Source organism: Lampris incognitus, chromosome 3, assembly GCF_029633865.1.
Source record: "Lampris incognitus isolate fLamInc1 chromosome 3, fLamInc1.hap2, whole genome shotgun sequence".
Lineage (NCBI taxonomy): Eukaryota > Metazoa > Chordata > Actinopteri > Lampriformes > Lampridae > Lampris > Lampris incognitus.
Window position 1 is genome coordinate 95,656,605 of NC_079213.1, and position 22,148 is coordinate 95,678,752.

A 22,148-nucleotide genomic window follows, 5' to 3' on the forward strand; every position below is an offset into this window, starting at 1 on the left:
AATACTGCCTTAAAAGGATTATGGGTAGTTGTATGACTAATCATTTGCATGTATGAAGGCACAAAATTTAGTGTGCCCTGAGGAGCTAGAGCACCCAGAGAAAATTGTTTGGAAACCCAGCAAGGGACAACAAGTGGGTTTAAAGGAGTTTCTTGTACCTGTCTAAGAGTCTTGACACAGTCCTGTTTGGCAATGTCTCATCTCTCATCTCATGGCTCCTTTTGATGCGAAGGAGCAACGGCTGTACTCCAAGCTCCGGATGTCCGAGCTCCTCACCCTATCTCTAAGGCTGAGCCCAGACACCCTACGGAGGAAACTCATTTCAGCTGCTTGTATCCGCGATCTCACCCTTTCGGTCACTACCCAAAGCTCATAACCATAGCTGAAGGTTGGAACCAAGATTGACTGATAAATTGAGAACTTTGCCTCCCGGCTCAGCTCCTTTTTCACTACAACGGCCCAGTACAAAGTCCGCATTACTGCTGATGCTGCACCAATCTGCCTATCAATCTCCCGCTCCACCCTACCCTCACTCGTGAACAAGACCCCGAGATACTTGAACTCCTTCACTTGAGGCAACAACTCATCCACAACTCGGAGGGAGCAATCTACCATTTTCCGGTAGAGAACCATGGCCTCAGACATAGTTTGGCAATGTAACACTACTAATATTAATACTAATACTAATATTGATACTAATACTTTTTTCTTTTTTTTTCTGGAACTCTCCCTTCTTCTCCCCCCAATTGCATCCGACCAATCACCCCACCCTTCCGAGCCATCCCGGTCGCTGCTCCACCCCCTCTGCCGATCCGGGGAGGGCTGCAGACTACCATATGCCTCCTCTGATACATGTGGAGTCACCAGTCACTTCTTTTCACCTGACAGTGAGGAGTTTCGCCAGGGGGACGTAGCGCATGGGAAGATCACGCTATTCCCACCAGTTCCCCCTTCCCCCCGAACAGGCATCCCAACCTACCAGAGGAGGCGTTAGTGCAGCGACCAGGACACATACCCACAGCCGGCTTCCAACCCGCAGACACGGTCAACTGTGTCTGTAGGAACGCCCGACCAAGCCGGAGGTAACACAGGGATTCGAATCAGCGATCCCCGTGTTGGTAGGCAACGGAATAGACTGCTACGCCACCCGGACACCCTAATTAATACTGATACTAACACAAAATAATGATGATGTAGATTTTGGTGCATGGTGTTATTAATTGTATTATTGGCCACTAACCTAACAAGGGTACAGAACATTGAGGACAACATGCTTTTTCATTTCAACGAGCTCATACTGCTCATATGCTGAGCCCAAAGACAAATAGTCCCATGCACACCCACACACAGACGTAAACATGCTATCTCAACCTACACCCTCCCACTGAATTCCCACACAAGCAGAGCCTACATGGTATGCATAAATTAACAGATAGCAAACTCCTATCACAAATACACGGACAAAGACAAAATAAAAGGTAAATATTGATTAAATGGGCTATGCACATAAAGTTAACTACTTCATGACTTGATATTGCACAATTTCACATATGCATTCCTTGGTGTTGGTGGGTGTTTGTGTCAAATGGCGCTCCATGCAGCAGCTCATATACCAAACCAGTGGACGATTTGCAAATTCCAAGCAGCATCTAAAATTCATTTTGTATATTCAGAGCATGGCCTCTGCTTTTCGTTCTCGCTCTGCCGTTCTTCCATTTTATCCCTCTCTCTCTTTATTCCTCCCTCCTTTTCTTCCCTCAACCTTTCCTCCACCCACGCTGATCCTCGCCATTTTAATCATGACATACAGATAGTGTGCACAGTCTGCAGGGCCGTGTCTGAGGGGGTGGTTTTGGGAGATGCTTCCCTTGGCTGGGCCTCGGTTGTTTAGTTTAGTCCACCATATATGCCGTCCACCATCTCTTACCCACCTTAAAGCACTGTGGGTGCCACTTGTGGCTGTGGCGAGGCCTGCGTCACTGGAGGGCTGTGATAGCAGCGTAAATGTCAGAGGAATTAGCTGCCTTCCCGGCACCCACGGAGCCCGAAATGACAATGGGTGGGAGAGGAGAGAGGACAGTGGGTACAGTAGCTGAAGCATCCCTAAGCCTTTATGAATCCATACTACTTTCTGTTCACTCAACTCGGCTCTGGCTACCGCTCTCTCTCCCTCCTTCCCTCCCTCCCTCCCTCCCTCCCTCCCTCTCTCTCTCTCTCTTGCTTTCCTGCCAACTCACTTCCTCGCTTGCTCGTCCTTACCCGCACCCCCCCACCACCACCACCCCACCCTCCCGTATCACTGTCTCGCCCACCTCGCCTCTGCCCGCAAGCAGTTTGGAGCAGATTATAGCCCTTCCACCCCCACTCGCCCATATACACAAACATTCACACTGGCACAGATGTAAATATGCATGCACGCACACACATCCAAACACACACACACACACACACACACACACACACACACACACTTGAACAAACATGCACTCAAGGACTGTGTGCCGCTTCCCCACCTACAGTGTCGCTTCATCATCCTTTCCCAGCGGCAAAATAATGTGACCTTGTTTGGAACATCCTGTCCAGCCTGAACATGATCAGACATGTGACCAAACGCCTCAGCCGGCCAAACAACCATACACGTCTATCGCTGGGAATGAAAGACAGGCTGTTTCTGACCATAATGGACAAGGAAAGTGGTACCGCGATGAAAAAAAAAGAAGCGTTCAGCGTTTGGGTAAACCGCGAGGCGAAGCAGGGACTGGATATCAAACAGAATCAAGCTGTTTTTCGTAATCCCACGTTTACGATGAGAAGTGGTTAAGAAAACCCACAATTAGAAGCCATGGACTCACATGGAATTGCAGCTGAGAGTTTTGTCAGAGATAAATGAGTGTTATTTGGGGAAAAGAAAAAAAAACAAACATGGGCTTGACCATGTAGATCTATTTGTTAAACAATTAATTCTTTTCTTATTAATTAATCACCAATCAATAAAAAAGCGTCAGAAGTTGATGATATTGTGCACTGTATCTCTGGCATGTAATTATCAAGTCATCAAAAGTTATGGTTGACTTGATCCTTGGCATGGTAAAACCTTCTAATGTTTAGGGGTTTTTTTCCACCTTTTTCTCCCCAATTGTACCTCGCCAATCACCCCACTCTTCCAAGCCATCCCGGTCGCTGCTCCACCCCCTGTGCCGATCCAGGGAGGGCTGTAGACTACCACATGCTTCCTCCGATACATGTGGAGTCGCCAGCCGCTTCTTTTCACCTGACAGTGAGGAGTTTCGCCAGGGGGACGTAGTGCATGGGAGGACCCCCTTAAAAGGTGAGCAGAGGAGGCGCTAGTGCAGCAACCAGGACACATACCCACATCCAGTTTCCCATCTGCAGACATAGCCAATTGTGTCTGGAAGGAAGCCCGACCAAGCCGGAGGTAACACGGGGATTCGAACTGGCGATCTCCGTATTGATAGACAATGGAATAGACCACTATGCTACCTGGACGCCCCATTTAGATGTTTTTGACAGATCAAGAAACTTTCTGCTGAATGACTGGGGTCAGAATTATAGTGAAGGTACTGAGAAGGACTTGAGGCTGACAAGTAGGCTTTGTGTACATGCACATATATTTATAGTGTTTGTAGTATGTACATATAAGGGCCTGAGTATGAGCGCCTCTTTGTTTTGCACACTATTGCAGACCTTGTGTAGTCAGTGTGTGCAACTCACTGTTAGGCTGAATGGGGCTTGCGTGGGCCTGACCTGCGCTCTCACCGCCCACCACTCACAATACACACACAGCCCTGGCGGCCACCTCTTTTTTAGCCTGCAAGAAAGTGTGTCTCTTCTTCAGTCTACTCTCTCTCTCTCTCTCTCTCTCTCTCTCTCTCTCTCTCTCTCTCTCTCTCTCTCTCTCTCTCTCTCTCTCTCTCTCTCTCTCTCTCTCTCTCTCTCTCTCTCTCTCTGTGTTTCTGCATCCCTCTCAGGGGACAGTAAGGACTATAGCTGTCCCTATGACAACCTCAGCTTTACCTCCAACAGCAAGGCTGCACTATTTTCCCTGCCTGCCTTATATTCTGCATACTACTGTACTGCATGTACGTGCGTAGACCATTTCCCAGCAGGTGTAGGTTGGAAAATATGTTGGTAAATCCTGTGCGACGAGTACACAACGGTATAGAGCAAACCAAAAATCTCATCTCTTGGAGAGCACGAGGTTGCCACACTGATGAAGTTTAAGTATCAACTCAGGTGGTGAATCGGTGTGTGTTTGTGTGTGCTCTGCATGTGTGCATGTGTGTGTGTGTGTGTGTTTAAACATACAGAACTCCACAGTCTGTTGATAATGAGTGCCCTGAGCAGTTGGTACTACACCTAACTGATCCAGTAATTGCTTTTTCCTCCTCTGCATTTATCATCATCTGCCTGGCCTGTCATGTTAGTCGGGCTGAGGTGGACGGAGAGGGGTGTACGGCTGGTGGAGGCAGTGGTGTGTCTGTCCGGACGTACAAAGGTATCGGTCCACCGCCCTGGGCAGAAAGAGGAGGAGGTAGGGAGCGGAGGAGAGGAAGAAACAGGAGGGAGGACAAGAGAATAGATGTGGGAAAGTTGTTGGGGGAGCGTCAAAGGGGGAGGTTTAAACGGGAACGAGGGAACACAAACAGGAGTTCTGAACGCGAGTGCAGGGCTGCAAACGGAGCCACTTTTGAAGGTCAAAGTAGAGAATTTACACTTAATGGTGACAGCACACTTTGTTTTGTCGACACTGGTTTTAGCCTTGAGGGCTTATTTGTCAGATAAGGCAGTTGGCTGGGGCCTTTGGGAAACAACCGCCATGGCACTTCAGATGACAATGTGATTCAAATGCCTGTTGAGTTTATGTTGATGGATTCTGCTTAGGTCAACCACACAATGCACACTCAAATACAAACAATAGCCTGTAGGTTTATGCCACCCACATCCAGAGATGAAGACCCCCCCCCCCGCCCTGCCCCATGCACACACTCACACATACACCTATGCACATTGCTGTGAAGATTTTGACAAATAGCTTCCTTCTTGCAAGGCCTGCAAATGAGGTGTGTGTGTTTGCATCCAGGAGTAAGAGGGAGCATACTGTATGTGGGGGAGGGTGTGCTGCTGCTGCTGCTGCTGCTGCTGCTAGTAGAGGTTTGATGCTGATGAGGTCTGGTAATGGGAATGAACAGGGAGCGTGAGGGGAATAGATTGGGACTTCATTGGGTAGAGCGTCACTCCCTGTGCACTGCAGCATGCTCGTCTATTTATTCACTCATTTCAATGAGCCTTTCGCTTTGACCTTTCTCCAGCCAATGACAAGAAATCACATTGCCACTAGAGTGCTATAGAGCAGCTACTAAGCCCTCCTATATGATTTCCTCCATTTATTATTTTTCCCTATCTCCCCCCCACAGACAGACACATGGAGACCAGAGCAGGGAGTGCCTCAGACAGGGGGAGGGAACCACTTCAGACTGAAATGGGCCAATGCCACCACATTCATGTAAAGTACTAAAGCTCTGACTATGCAAATCCAGGAGATGAGAGAAGGAGAGCGAGATGAGAAAGGTATTGTCTGGGGGAAGAGAGATTAAGGAAAGTCTTGTGCAGGTAACATAAATGCATATACAGCCTCAAGGCTAATCTTTGTATCTGCATCTATTTTCTAAACAACAGAGCGGTATACATGAGCTCATTCAAACACAAGCCTAATGCAAAGCGAGTTCACGAAGGTCAGTGAAGGTAACACAGACGTATATCCACATTCAGATCTATGTTTCTGCAGCCTCTTCACATGCAACATACAACACATGCAACACACAAATGCATACGTATGTGTACATATGTGCGGTTTACCGCACATGGAACGTAAATGCAAGGATGAAGACAGGTCCAGATGGTAAACCAACCATATTCAAAAACCGACACATAGTCAGGCAATGAAGGCTACAGATTCAAACAAAACGAATTACATTCAGCAAAAAAAACAAAAAAAGAAAACAGATGGAAAACTCTCGCTCTGTCTGTCCTCCTCCCTCATCCTCTGCCTAGCCCCCCCCCCCCATCCACCGTCTTTCCTCCCCTCGTTTCCTTCCTACCCCCTGCTCCCCGAGTCACCCCCTCGCCCTCAGCCGGTCCCCCTCCACCCACCTCCACCTTCACCTCCGCCCCCAACCCCTCCTCTTTTTTCTTCCGCAAAAACCCATCCTCCCACGCGGTTCTGTCCAACAGATGCAGGCAGCACAGCGGCTCAGAAATAGAAAGGGGTTAAGCAGTGTTCACCCAGGGAGCGGCACAGAAAGAAAAGGCAGCTAGCACGAGAGGACACTAAAAATAAATAAGTCCCCGGGTGAAAGAGAACTGCTCAAGGGCCTTAAAATAGCCGGCCAAACAAAAGCATGATAAGCGAGAATAAGTGTGAGGTTTTCTTTTCTTTTGTTTTTTAGGGTTTTTTTTGTTTTTTTTGAGGAAGCCCCCCTCTCCTCTCTCTCAGTTCTCTCTCTCTCGCCCCCCTCGCTCTCTCTCAGTTCTCTCTCTCTCTCACCCTCTCTCTCTCTCTCTCTCGCCCTCTCTCTCTCTTGCTCGCCGGTTGCTAGGTTACGACACTCCTGGCCGCCGTCCACAGTCTGTATAGGTGCCTTTTTACATTGGTGAGAGGGAACCTTGCCTTTTCATCCATCATTTGAAATGTAAAAGAGCAGAAAATAGAAACACACACATTGTCAATTAGGGGGAACTCCAGGCACAGTGAGGGACACCCAACAGATCTATTCTCACAAAGAAGTGTGTACTTTAGATGTACCATGGCAACGGAGCCTCGTCTAACTCACCTGCCGCCAAGAGGACCGCGGAGCAAGGGGAAAATATATGTGTGTGGTGTGAAATGACGAGGATCTTGTGTTGCTTTTTGAGAGAACAATTTTGAAATGCCAATGTATAGTACAGCCATCCGACGTTGTCCTAACACGCAAAGTGCGCAATGACAGATTGGTGTTGCACTGCTCCTGAGGTACGGCTTTATTTTCTTTAACAGGATCGTGTTGCCGTGAGCAACTACAGCTGCTTTTTCTTGTAATACTAAATGCATTCGAAGTTGCTAGGAGGGTTTTGGGGTTTTCGTTGAGTTTGCGTGATGCAGTGGACAAAAGCAGCAGTGTCTGTACGCACCCTCTCTGGTAACTGGTGCATTTGACTTGAAGAGAAGAGTGAATGATGTAATGTGGTTCGGAAAAGCAGCTGTTTGCAAGATATGCAGAGATGATGTGTCTGTAATTGTGGCTATGTCATCCCGTCTATGTGAGGAAAATCCTTTCTTCAGGATTCATGGGGAGTCGTACTCGCAGACGAGCAATCGGAATCATTATAAGGCAATATTCAATCTTCTTGTTGATGGTCTGACCTGACCATTTTGATCATACAGAGGCATCTATATCAAAGAGAGACTGATAGATAATCAGTGAAAAACGCCTCGCAGTAGCTTGTAGAACAACTTTGCAAACTTGTCTGGCCCAAAATCCATCCATCCATCCATTATCCAAACCACTTATCCTGCTCACGGGGTCACGGAGATGCTGGAGCCTATCCCAGCAGTCAGTGGGCAGCAGCAGGCGGGGAGACACCCTGGACAGGCCGCCAGGCCAACACAGAGCCCACCCACCCACACACACACGCACACACATTAACACCTAGGGACAATTTAGTATGGCCGATTCACCTGACCTACATGTCCTTTTGATGGTGGGAGGAAGCCGGAGCACCCAGAGGAGACCCACGCAGACACAGGAGAACATGCAATTCCACACAGAGGACAACTCGGGACGACCCCCAAGGTTGGACTACCCCGGGGCTCGAACCCAGGACCTTCTTGCTGTGAGGTGACCACGCCACCATGCCGCCCCAATCGGAATCATTATATGGCAATATTCAATCTTTTTGTTGATAGTCTCACTTGATCATGTTGATCATATAGAGGCATCTATATATATATATCAAAGTGAGACTGATAGATAATCAGTCAAAAAACTCCTGGCAGTAGCTCGTATGACAACTTTGCAAACTTGCTTGAACCAAAATGAGACTGACAAAACCATCTACGTATTTCTCCGTCCACCTATTTCTCTGTTATAGCATACTCTCTGTCCACTGCCTTGTCATATAATCAGGGGGAAAAGTGTCAAAACAGGCCATGTTGCAGTACCAAGGCTAATGTAATTATTGTACCCATAGAATCAGGAGAAATGAAGTGTGGATGTTGAAATGATGTGCAGAAATCAAACGGCTTCGGTCACAGAGGAAGTTGTTAGGTGAGGGATGAAGAAGACAGATCAGTAGAGCTTTAGTACGGCCATGCTCCATTGACTTGTGCACTTGACTGCTCCAGGGCCAAAATACCCCTTCAGATCCTCACAAAAAGTCACAGTTCAACTCCATAACAACTGTTTCGCATGTCATAAATCTTGTCTCATCGAGAGGCGCAGAATGAATAGCCGCTTGGTGGTATGGTAAAGGTCACTGTACATTTCTGATGGATCATGTGCCATGTATTACATTGGGTATGAATGAGTAGTGCAACTGGTATTCCGCATGGGCCATTTCATAGATAATGCATCAAAGCATCACCTTAACTCATCAATCATCCCCTCCCCCTCTCGCCATGACTCTATACATGTACACACATGTCAGTCACTACACACACACACACACACACACACACACACACACACACACACATACACACACACCACACACACACTTACCTACTGAAACACTAATAAACATGTAAAAAAAAAGTTACTTCAAAATGTTATCGTTAACAGATTATGAATCACATTCCTAAAATTGTTCTCAGTACTCAGCCAGTCAATCGGGTTGCCCCTGCAAAGAAAGTGTAATACAGGGCGTCTGGGTAACGTAGTGGTCTATTCCGTTACCTATCAACATGGGGATCGCTGGTTCGAGTCCCCGTGTTAACTCTGGCTTGGTCAGGTGTCCCTACAGACACAATTGGACGTGTCTGCGGGTGGGAAGCCAGACGTGGGTATGTGTCCTGGTCGCTGCACTAGCGCCTCCTCTGGTTGGGCAGGGCACCTGTTCAGAGGGGAGGGAGAACTGGGGGGGATGGCGTGATCCTCCCACGCGCTACGTCCTGCTGGCGAAACTCCTCACGATCAGGTGAAACGAAGCGGCCGGTGACTCCACATGTTTGGGAGGAGGCATGTGGTAGTCTGCAGCCCTCCCCGGATCGGCAGAGGGGGTGGAGCAGCGACCGGGATGGCTCAGAAGTACAATTGGGGAGGAAAAAGTGTAATATAATTAATGTCAATAAACGTTGGATTGCTTTGCCTCTATAATCAACACAATATCACTTTGACCATTTATTCTCATTGACAGACAGGAATAAATGGAGTTGTTGACCTCATCGCCAACTGCACCAAAACCCACACCTCAAATAATGTGAAGAAAAACCTCCGAACCAAAATGTTTTTTTCCTCTCTCTCCAAACATATTGCAATTTGTGTTAACTCCCTGACCTTGCGCATTGACGCACCACACACATACACACACACACACACACACGACACACACACACACACACACACACACACACACACACACACACACACACACACACACACACACACACACACACAAACGCAAACAAAGAAAAGAAAAAACATACGCACACCCTTGCCCATTAGGGACTCCTGTTCAAACAAGCCTGCCACCCGCAGGGCAGGGCCTATATTTCATGGGGGGAGGCAAGGGAGGGGGTCAAAGTTGAAGCCCCAAGGACACGCTGTTTCTCTCCCTCCCAGGGTTCCAGAGGGTGAGGCGGACATTGTTTACTGGACATGAGGCCTCCTCGGTGTCCCTGCGGACAGGAGGGAGCTGGCTTGCCTTTAGAGCCTGGCCAGTCAAGGTGATTTAGACCACCTAAAGCCCAGGCATTACGGCCCGGGCCTGGCTCCCCGTTCCACTAGTTCCTGCCTTTCATTCGTCCCCCAGTAAAAAAAAAAAAAAAGAAAAAAAGATCACAGTGCTTGTTTCCCAGTGTTTTCAGGAGGTTGTTATTGTGTCCTTGTGAGCTGATTTACAGGGCAACCTTATGTGCTGGGAGCTGCTTTCCTTGGTTCATTCCTCTCTCTTTAATTGTAGGCCGAAACCAGATGCACGCACGCACGCACACACACACACACACACGCACACATGCACGGAGGCACACTGGGCTGGTTCTGGAGAGAGTATTGCCGCTGGCCAGCAGACAGTAAGGCAGGAGATGAAATGTCTTATTAGGTAGTGAATGGGAACCAGACGGGCCCGAGCTGAGCCAGGGTCTCTATTAACCTGTCCTACCAGGGGAGAGGCTCGTAAACAAGGCTGTGATGGCAGGAAGGGCTAGGGGTTTTTCGCTGGGGGAGCGAGGGAAGAGGTGCCGGGGAGATGGGGGAGGTAGATGGACGCCTCCATAAGTGACAAAGAGAAGCAGCCCAGGGGTTTGCCTAAAGGTCAGCACTTGTCCGTTCAAAGGAGAGGGAGCACTGATCTGAATGAGCCACTGGCTGTGGAAGACATGCGAGACGGAGATCTGAAACAAGGGAGGAACCAACACGTCTCCACACTGGGATATGTATTCTTTGTAGGAATGATAAAACGAGGATGTCCGAGTGGCATGGCAGTCTATTCCATTGGCTACAAACACGGGGATCACCGGTTTGAACCCCCGTGTTGCCTCCGGCTTGGTCGGGCGTCCCTACAGACACAATTGGCCGTGTCTGCGGGTGGGAAGCCGGATGTGGGCATGTGTCCTGGTCGCTGCACTAGCGCCTCTTCTGATCAGTCGGGACCCCTGTTCGGGGTGGAGGGGGAACTGGGGGGAATAGTGTGATCCTCCCACGCACTACGTCCCCCTGGCGAAACTCCTCACTGCCAGGTGAAAAGAAGCAGCTGGCGACTCTGCATGTATCAGAGGAGGCATGTGGTAGTCTGCAGCCCTCCCCGGATCGGCAGGGGGGGTGGAGCGGCGACCGGGACGGCTTGGAAAATAGGGTAATTGGCCAAGTACAAATGGGGAGAAGAAAAAGGAATGATAAAACGTCCATCTCGTCCATCCCTCGGCTAATACTTTTTAGGTAGGGCCTATAAAAATCATCAGAGCAAACCTGCGATTCATGCAGAGTTAGTGGGACTGACAGCCCACTAGTTCGCCAGCCTTGTACCCAACACCTCCGTCTTGTTTTCTTCTGGTATGTCAGCAGCAACCGCCCCCAATACACACACACACACACCGATCACACATCACTCCCACCCACTCCCCTCTTCAAAATGCGGTGCAGCCTCAAGGTAGCGGTTTAATATGGGGCGCAGGCATGGGGAAGGGGGAGATTTTATTCCGCATGGTCTGATTTCACTGACAATGCTAAAAAAAACAAACGCATGCTATGTAAGCAGAGGGGTTGTTGGATCCAAGCTGCGGCTTTTGTGTCTTATTGTTCACTCCTGCAGACGGACAATAGATCCAGAGCAGAGTCCGGGCTCGGGCCGGATCAGCGGACAGGTGAACGGTAAGCCTGCGGAGAAATGAGGACACAGATGGAAACGGGGAGCACCGCGGAAAAGGAAAAACATTGCCCCTCTCCTCTCCTCTCTTCACCTCTCTTCACACCTCTTCTTTTCTCCTCACCCCTCCTCTCCCCTTCCCTCTTCATCTCGCGCCCCCGCAGCCTCCTGAGCTCAGCTGTCTACATGGCTGGCTGTTTTCACTGACAGGCTGTGAGAGCCACGAAACAGGCTGGCACCCAGGGACCTGGGCCACCTCTACAACATGCGCCCCCACAATCTGCTGTTCACAGCGAACCCCCAATCCCCCTCTCTCTCCCTCTCCCTCTCTCTAACGATCTCCCTCACTATTTCAGATATTCCATCCCTCAGGCTTCCCCCCAACTTGCTGTTTTTTTTATTTTTTTATTTATATATTTCAATATTTAATCTCAATTCCATCAGATTTTCTGTTTGTGCCAGTCAGATTTCTCCCTCTAATGGTCTCTCTCTCCCTCTCTCCCCTTCTCTCTACTCTCCAGTGGTCTTCCCTGGCCCTCACCCCGGCATGTTGTTTGCCGCTCAGCTGTCACGTCCCGTGTATTTGCCTCACCCACAAATGATTTTCTCACAAATACAAAAGGCAAAAGAAGGGATGGGCATGTGTGTGTGTGTGTGTGTGTGTGTGTTGGGGGGGGGGTGCATCCCACAGAAATCAGAAAGTCCAGACTGACAGGAGGTTAAAAAAACATGTGAAATGAGCAGGAGACCGGCCTGAATAAATCAACAACAAACAAGTTTCCTATTTTGACTGGCTGTGTAATGCAACTGCTGGTCTGCATAGGATTTAATAAGCACTTCTTTAGCATTAGGAGTCTGCTTGTTTTCCTTGGTGCCGAGGCGCTGCTTGGTTCCCCCCATTTTCAGCCACAGACGGGGAAGTGGAGAACACGGCCGAGGGCTGTGAGAGAGGAGTTCTCCCCTCTCTCTCTCTCTCTCTCTCTGTGCATTCAGTCCTTGCTGGGTGGAGCATAGCTAAGCCCACAGTGTTGAGGCGTTTAGCCCTAGGGAGGCGCAGGGGCTCGGGTAGGGACGAGGACAAGCTCACTTGGAAGCCCCCGGAGGAAGAAGGCAGCTACGCAGTAAATAAACAGCCCACTCTCCCTGCATGGAGCAACGTCTCTGCTCTCTTTATTCACCGCAAACCCTCCAGGACAGTCTCACATCGCCGTCTCTCCCACTGTTCTCACTCCTCCCCCCCCCCCACTCTCTGCCTTTTCTCTCTTATACAGCTCCTTTCTTATAGTCCCCCCACATTCGATTGCTCTCTCTCTCTTTCTCTCTCTTTCTTTTTCTCCGCACCCCCCCTACAACACTCTGTCATGACACACTGATGCAAACATTGTCAAGCCCCCCCCACACACACACACAACCACACACACACACACACACACACACACACACACACACACACACACACACACACACACACACACACCGAAACCCGCTCACAACACTCCAGATCAAAGAGGGTGAAAATGTGATCTTTGTAATTCCATTTTTCCCTCCCAAGCCAAACCATTGTCAAGTTGTTATTTTGTGTGTGTGTGTTTTGTTTCGTTTTTTTCTTCTTTTTTTTTTCCCTGCCTCCTTTTTCAAGGAGAAGCAGGCATGAAACAACAATGAACAATGTGGGATCTGTCGCATTCTTCCCATGGGAGAGGACTTCTAAAGACATCTTCTATTAAGGATGGAGGAGAGGAAAGAAGAGAAGAAAAGAAAAGAGGAACACCCCCACTGTATAAACAAAACCAAAGTAAGAAGTAAAACCCCAAACTTTGCAGAGCCGTGTTTTTTTTTTTTTTTGGATCCGCTCAGCACTCATGTGGATTTTGTGCTGAATTCCATTATGTGGAAAAATACACAGTTTACAATGCAATAAATCAATTAAACGTAAAAAAAAGAGTGTAAAGAAAATATACCTCCCGCTTTAACGTCTGTTTTTTAAACCGTTTTTCATTGATTCTCCCATTTAAGTTAACTTGCCCACAAACTTTAACTCAGCAGAGAAAATTAGGGGACCCCCCTCCCCCTTTTATTCCCCCCCTTTTCTCCCCAATTGCATCCTTTCAATCACCCCACTCTTCCAAGCCGTCCCGGTCTCTGCTCCACCCCCTCTGCCGATCCGAGGAGGGCTGCAGACTACCACATGCCTCCTCCGATACATGTGGAGTCACCAGCCGCTTCTTTTCACCTCACAGTGAGGAGTTTCACCAGAGGGACGTAGCGTGTGGGTTGATCACGCTATTCCCCCTCCCCCCCGAACAGGCGCCCCAACCGACCAGAGGAGGTGCTAGTGCAGCGACCAGGACACATACTCACATCCAGTTTCCCACCCGCAGACACGAGCCAATTGTGTCTGTAGGGACGCCCGACGAAGCCAGAGGTAACACGGGGATTCGAACCTGCGACCCCTGTGTTGGTAGGCAAAGGAACTGACCGATAGCCTACCCGGACGCACGCCCCCCCCTTTTAAAATTTTAAACAGAATCAATATTAATCAGTTCAGTCCAGAAACTAGTTTCAAAGGCATTTGAAACATCACGGTATTTATTTCAAAGGGTTTATTCTCAAGACCCCCCCCCCTCTTCAAAACACATCAAAATCAGATCACACATGAAAAGTTACCAAGTCAGCGCAAAGGCACCGATGAGGGATTCAGGTCACGGGAGCATCTCCCAGATATTCTGCAAGCGACCTCTTTCTCACCCGTACAAATAACACATCTCAGTCCACCCACACACTCAGCATGCCATACGCTACGCACACACTGTGGATGTTTCCACCCAGCGTCTTGACTATTAGGTGCAATATTGCGTGTGTATCTTGGGGCTTCTGTGTTGCCTTTCTCCTCTCGTCTCATAAACCTGTCACCCGCTTGAATCTCACCATCCAGCACAGTGGGATTGACCCACTTCTTACCACTCGCTCCAGTGGGCCCAAGAGGAGGCTCCCCCTGGAGAGCAAGTCCACCACATTCACACACGCACGCACGCACACACACACACGCAGACACGAAATTATGCGAGATTGCACACGTATGAAGTATGAACATATGTCGGTGACATGATATAACATGTAATTATTTCTTTGTTGATAATTCTTATCAATGAAGCATATCATTCCAGGTCCTCCACACTGCCCACATTACAAGACCTGAAAACGTGGAACCTGACAGTGATGATGTGCTTACACGCACGCGCGCGCGCACACACACACACACACACACATACACACACCCTGGCAATCCCACTGGATGATGGTCTTTGGCGAGGACAAAATATGACAAGGCCAAGCTAGTTTTCACCCAGCATCAGACTGTGCATCCACCATGGCCGTCACATCCTGAAATTTCTCACTCCCGTATGAAGGCCATAGAAAGGTACATACATACAGTATGCATGCCTGCACACATGAAGCCTTTACGCGCACTTCCCCCGCACACATCCACAGACACACTGACCTTTGAGCGTTACACAGAAGACACATAGAAGATGACGTTCCCTCCAGCTACAGTCCGTCTGATCAGTACAAAGGGACTGACATCTGGACGGCATCTTTGATGAAGAAATAATGAGCATTCTCGGCATAGCCCAACACAGAGACAGTGTGTCAGGGTCAGAGCTACATGGGAGAAGATCTGAGTCTTAGGGCCCCCTCCAGTTTTACTTATTCATCAGATTTCTGTGCTGGAATACACAAAGCCACAAGCTTCACAAGCGGAGAGGGAGGTGTGGCGGGTTACAGCATGCTGTAGGTTTTCTGAATTGAAATAAGATATTAATCAGCCACATGCACTCAAGGGTCTAGAGCTGTGTATTGGTGAGAATCTGGCAATATGATAGTATCCCGATACAGGGGTTACAATTCAATATATCGCGATATATTGTGATACTGTAAGAAAGGCGATATATTGCGATTTCATAGGCCTGTGTTCTTTGTGCTTACGCTACTTCCTGTCTCAGTTTACGTTGTTGGGTTGGAGTGGAAGAGTCAAATGGCTGAAGACAGATCTAGCGGTCGTGGGGTAACCACACAACACAAAATGTTTGTCTATACATGTAAACAATTAAAAATCGATACAGTGGTTTGAGAGTCGATACAGTATAACAAAAGATGATATTGCAATACTCAAGTGTATTGATAATTTCTTACACCCCTACAAGCGTCACATGCAAGATTTTTCACACAAGAATGTATTCTATGGAATACAAATCACTGTGTATTTAAAGGGTGAGAAAAATCTGAAAACCATTCAAACGTCAAAACAGAGAGGAGTCGAAGAATCTGTCCGAGACTAAACAACAGATGGGACCGTACATAGTTTTGGGTCCTGTTTCATGTTATCAACAGCATTTCTCACCCCCCTAATCAAGGTGCTGCCGGATGTCCTTGAGCCCACAGACAGCCTCTAATCCTCTATTGAGTCTGAGTGCTTCTTACTCAGGCTGGTTCTCGAGGTCATGTGTGTGGAGGGGAACAAGACTGAGTACAATTTACAATTTCGTTTAGCAGATGCATTTATCCAAAACAACGTATATCTGAGTTGGCTTCTATAGCATTAAGAGGCTAAGCCGTGGACTCTCACTAGAGACTCATCCCAAACTGGATTTGAACCCCCAACTGAGCCCTCCAGCTGCTACCCATGAGTGGTTACAGAAATGATAAATTGTTTTTTTCAACTTCCGGTGTGGGAAAATGGCAGTGCAAATTCATGTTTGCAGTGGCCTCACCCAGGACCGTCCATGCAGTGTCTTTGTCCACGTCTGTCTACGTCTTCATTTGATGGCTGGGAGAGCTGGTCTGGACCTGCTGGGAGAGCTTGTTCTGCTGTGTCCTGTGGGCCCAGGGACCACAGCCCTGCCTGGAGCTGTGCCCGAAGAGGAAACACTGAGGGCGGTCTGACAGGGTGCGGAAGCGGGGCAGGATAAGCTAACTGCTAGCCCATGCAGACCGGCGGTTCCGATAACACCGAGGGCGGTCTGGCGGCGGCCTCGTCTGGTGTTGACATGTGGAATGCGGTGAGGTGTGTCGAAGGTGTCTGGCTGGAAGAACTGGTGTTGGATCGGCTGGGGGAGCCTGGTCTGCTGCATCTGGTGGGCCCAGGGACCATGGCCCTGCCTGGAGCTGCGCCCGAGGAGGAAACATCGAGGGCGGTCTGACAGGACGTGGAAGTGGGGCAGGCTAAGCTAACTGCTAGCCCATGCAGACCGGCAGTTCTGACAGTCATCCTGGCGTTCGTTCTCTCGGACAGCGATTTTTTTTTTTGTAGTTTGATATATGTGTTCTTGTAGTTTTAGATATGTGTTGCTGTCTTTGTGTTGTACTGCTGTGGACTGGAGAAAACGATATTTTATTTCACTTCATGTATGCAAGTACATGAAATGAAATGACAAATAAAGTGTTCCTGACTCCTGATTCCTGCTAGGCTCAGAGGCCGTGAGAGGCCAAAAAAGGCCAGACAGTGAAACGTGTTTAAAAGTTTAATTACTGTTGCTAGCTGAGTTGCAGGAAGTTAACTTCAACTGACTCCTCAGTATTACTTAAGCTATATTGCAAGTACCTCTCTGACATGGAAACACAGATATTCAGGATAATTGCAATTACCTCTAACAGCAAATGTCACATACCATTGCCATGGCAAATATTTGTTTTTAAAAGTGTTTTTTCTCTATTTGGCAAGTGTTCAGTGTAATGGAAATGAAGTGGTGGGTCTTTGGTACCACATTTTAGTGTGTTTGTGTGTGTGTGTGTGTGTGTGTGTGTGTGTGTGTGTGTGTGTGTGTGTGTGTGTGTGTGTGTGTGTGTGTATGTGTTTTCTTTGGCCGAGAGAAGAAAGAAGACAGAGAAGAAAGTTATGTTGCCCAGGAAAATACATACTGTGTGACTTGACAAAGGGATCTGCCCTGTCTGTCAACATGCCTATAACCCCGCTTCCCTGTACAGCCTGACGTCACTCGTGCATGAGGCAAAGCCTCGCTGCCGTTCTCAAGGCTTTGGAAGGAAGACCACCAGCTCGACTCCGCAAGGGGGCCGCAGGAACCCAGTCCATGACACATAAGGAAACAATGGGATGTGACTAACTCATCCTACATAACTCCTATGCAAGTGGGGCAAAATGTAGAGGCGGGAAGACTGCGGTTGAGTTCAAGGAAGAAAGACGGGACTGACAACGTAAAAGGAGGAGTTGGCGAGTGGGAGTAACAGAGGACACAGGAAATGGAATTAGAGAGAGAGAGAGAGAGAGAGAGAGAGAGAGAGAGAGAGGGAGGGAGGGAGGGAGGGAGAGACAGACAGAGACAAAAGGAGCAAGTGAAGGAGTGGGGTAACACTTCGCATTGCTAAAACGATAATGATTTCCTCTAATTATGTTTCCTCTGGCCAACGAGAGCGTGGTGACATTTCAGCTCTGTGTTTGTCGGTCAAAGGAAGGGCTAATTAATATGGTATATGGTAATTCAGTCCCAATGCCTCCAGTTACAGCCACGCCCCCTCGTTAGCAGCCAGGAGGACATGGGTTGGAAATACCATGTGTATGTGTGAGAGAGAGAGAGAGAGAGAGAGAGAGAGAGAGAGAGAGAGAGAGAGAGAGAGAGAGAGAGAGAGAGAGAGAGAGGAGAGAGAGAGAGAGAGAGAGAGAGAGAGAGATGAGAGAGAGAGAGAGAGAGAGAGAGAGAGAGAGAGAGAGAGAGAGAGAGAGTTTTTTTTCTGCCTTTGCCTTCTCTGCAACCCGAGTCACACGACTCTAACGGAACAAGAGATTATATCTGAATAATGGGGAACTTTGTCAAAACATATCCTTTCCCACCCACATATTACTTCCCTCATTCCCTCTCTCTCTCTCTCACACACACACACACACACACACACACACACGAGCTCTCACACTTGCGCAAGCATGCGTGTGAAAAAATAAGATCAATACCAAACTATACAAACACATGCTCAAATATGCTTGCTCTCTCTCTCTCGTATATTCTCACAATCACACATACCTGCGCAGACACACAAACAAAGCGAACACATTCAAAATCACACAGAAGTGCATTAACTGTCCCCCTTTTCTCTCTCGCTGGTTCTCTTGCTCGTCCTGACCTCTACACATACACACACACTGATCCATACACTCACACACTGATACACACACACACACACACACACACACACACACACACACACACACACACACACACACACACACACACATACACACACATACACACACACACACACAGAGTAAGTGACGGGCTGGGCTCGACCTAAAGCCATTCTGTTTTATTGATACCATCAAGCCAAGGGCATCTCTGTCTGTGAGGAGTCTCGCTGCCATTAGACAGTCTTCAGCCGGCAAATCGGGCATCGGGGATGAAGGATGAGCGTGCAGAGACACATACTATGCGGCCTGCTCACAGTTGCCAGACAATGCAGAGGATTTTCATGCTCCAGGAGCATAGCGCAAAAATGCATTCCCCCCCCCCCGATTCCTGCAAGATTTAATCCACGCCTGGACAAACTGCGAGCTTTCCCACTCATTAATGCATCCTCCAGTTTGGACAAACATGCACTTTGATTGTTCCACAACATTAGGTAAACACGGAGTTGTTGTGGGAGGAACGGCCGAACATATTTTCAGATGAGCTGTGGAGATGACCGAGCTGTCGGACAGCATCAGCGCAGATATCCTGATGCACACGTTTGCCCCTCGCTCGGTTTGCTCTTTCTTTGCTTCAAAAAGGGAAGCTGGACTAGCTAGCTCACACACTGCCAAAAGCCACAAAAGTATTTACTAATTCAAACAAAAGGAGACAGCCCAATGCAAGAAATTTGAGGAAGCGCATAAATGTTTGCACGTATACGTTCCAAACAAACGTAATTGTAATGTAGCTTTTCAATTTGGAAATGTTATCTAAATGTCACTCCAAGGGGGGAAAAAAGTTTGTTTTGGAAACTGTCAAACAAATCCCGTCCAAAATCAATGTTCATATTCAGATATTTTTCACTGTCTTTTTTCCAAACAGATGTGTTTACGTTCCTGATTCCTTCCATGGTTAGTCTCTCCCTCCCTTTCCTATCTCTCATGAGCATAGAGACGCTATTATTTGTACGATACAGTCCGACTGAGGACTAATTGAACAGCTTCCTCTTTTCAGCCTTCACGTGACATTTGCGGTTCCCTGTCATTTGTAACATGACCCAGAGTAAAGATTAGAAAGAAAAAAAGAGGATTAGAAAAAGAAAAGCAAATTCAGGACTTCATGTAAATGATTCGTGCATAATTAGCATAAAGATTGCTGACGAGGGCAGTACAATACAGAATTGGTATCAAGAATAGCAGTTTTCTTTAGCAGACATTGGATGTATATGGATAGCAATATGCATCGGTGAGCAACTGGTATATCATCCTTATTCACTCGTAACAAAGCTTAAAATGGCGACTTTGAGTGGTTACCATGGGGATATATACTGGGTTGCGTGAGCTGCACCCACTTGCCATCACTTCCACCGGTTTGACTGAGGAGAGTATAATTGAATCATATTGCATACCAAACACCTTTTCATGGAATGTCACTAAACAGTATGTAATCCTGTTAGCATGCAGCATATACTATGAGCGTGTCAAACTCAAGGCCTGCGGGCCAAATCCGGCTTGCATATCAATTAGGTTCCCAATAAATTTTGCTTGGCCTAGTTGTAGCTGGGCGGCACGGTGGCGCAGTGGTTAGCGTGGTCGCCTCACAGCAAGAAGGTCCTGGGTTCGAACCCCGGGGTTGTCCAACCTTGGGGGGGGGTCATCATCTGTGTGGAGTTTGCATGTTCTCCCCACGTCTTTGTGGGTTTCCTCCTGGTGCTCCGGTTTCCGCCCAAAGACATGTAGGTCAGGTGAATCTGCCATACTAAATTGTCCCTAGTTGTGAATGTGTGTGTGTCGGCCCTGTGATGGTCTGGTGGCCTGTCCAGGGTGTCTCCCCATCTGCTGCCCAATGACTGCTGGGATAAGCTCCAGCTTCCTGTGACCCTGATTGGGATACGCGGCTTGGATAATGGAAGGATGGATGGAGAGCTGTAGCTGTGGCCTGCACAGCGACACGCCCCCCCATTGCGCACGCCAAACCGAACATACGGGCATGCTGTCTGCAGGGATGCAAAGGACTGATCACGGATACGCACGACACAGTGAAAGCCTTTCAAACCAAAATGCGTTTGTGGGAGAAGCAAACGCAGCAGGGAAATTGTGTTCACTTTTCGACCTGTCAGTCAGTAGCTCACCACTCCTTCCCAAAGACATGCGCTGAACTGATAGAATTACAGTGTAATGGCACACTGAAGACCAAGTTTGACTCTGTTGGGGCGGGTGAGTTTGCACCATTCATCCGAAACACGATGCCACAGCACCGCCTTCGTGTCCCAGGCATCGTCGGGGGCATTTATTTGTGTGAGCAAATGTTCTCTGTGATGAAGATCAACAAATCCTCTCACAGATCCTGCCTCACAGACAACCATCTTGCCTCCATTCTGAAAGCGGCTACAGCTCAGGACTTTAAGCCAAGAATTGATGAACTCACATGAAAGAAAAGACGTCAGGTGTCTGGTGGCTGGAAATAGGCCAATCTATGTGGCTAAATAGACTGCCAACACTCATGTGTCATTTTTAGGTCTGTGAAGTAGGCTGCATGTGAACGTTGCTTAACTGCAAAGTTTATTTGCAATTTTTAGGGTCTTGCAGCTGAATGCATACCAGAAGGCTAGGCTGTATGGGAGATTTAAACTACATGATCAAAGATCTTTTACTTTTATTTTTCATTAAATGCCCCACACAACCATTGAGTTGTCGTATTCAGGCCTGTGAAACAGATTGTTGTGAGTTGCTGTGTGGCAGCCTACTTGTAAAAGTGTAATCAGAACACATTATTTTGCTATACAAAATGATGTGATGGCTAAGCAAATTTTTTTTGTTGACTTTTTTTTAAAGTTTTATACGGACCAAATTGTATGTGAGAAGGGTATATGGGCGGCATGGTGGCGCAGTAGTTAGCGCTGTCGCCTCACAGCAAGAAGGTCCTGGGTTCGAACCCCGGGGTTGTCCAACCTTGGGGGGTCATCCCAGGTCTTTTCTGTGTGGAGTTTGCATGTTCTCCCCGTGTCTGCATGGGTTTTCTCCGGGTGCTCCGGTTTCCCCCACCATCAAAAAGACCCTGACCAAGGCATGGCAAGACCAACTGGAGTTGGTCCCCGGGCGCAGCACGGCGGCTGCCCACTGCTCCTAGCTACACAGCTAGGATGGGTTAAATGCAGAGAAGAATTTCCCCGCAAGGATCAATAAAGTAATATAATTAGAAAAAATATATATATAATCAAAGATATTTTATTTTATTTTTTCACTTAAATAAAAGCATGTCAACAAACTAAATATGTCTGGCCCTTGATGTGATTCTCATTTCCCATTGTGGCCCTTAGTGAAATTGAGTTTGACACCTATGATGTAGTACTTAGCGGAGTATGAGCACACAACCTTAAGTTGTCATCTACTTCTA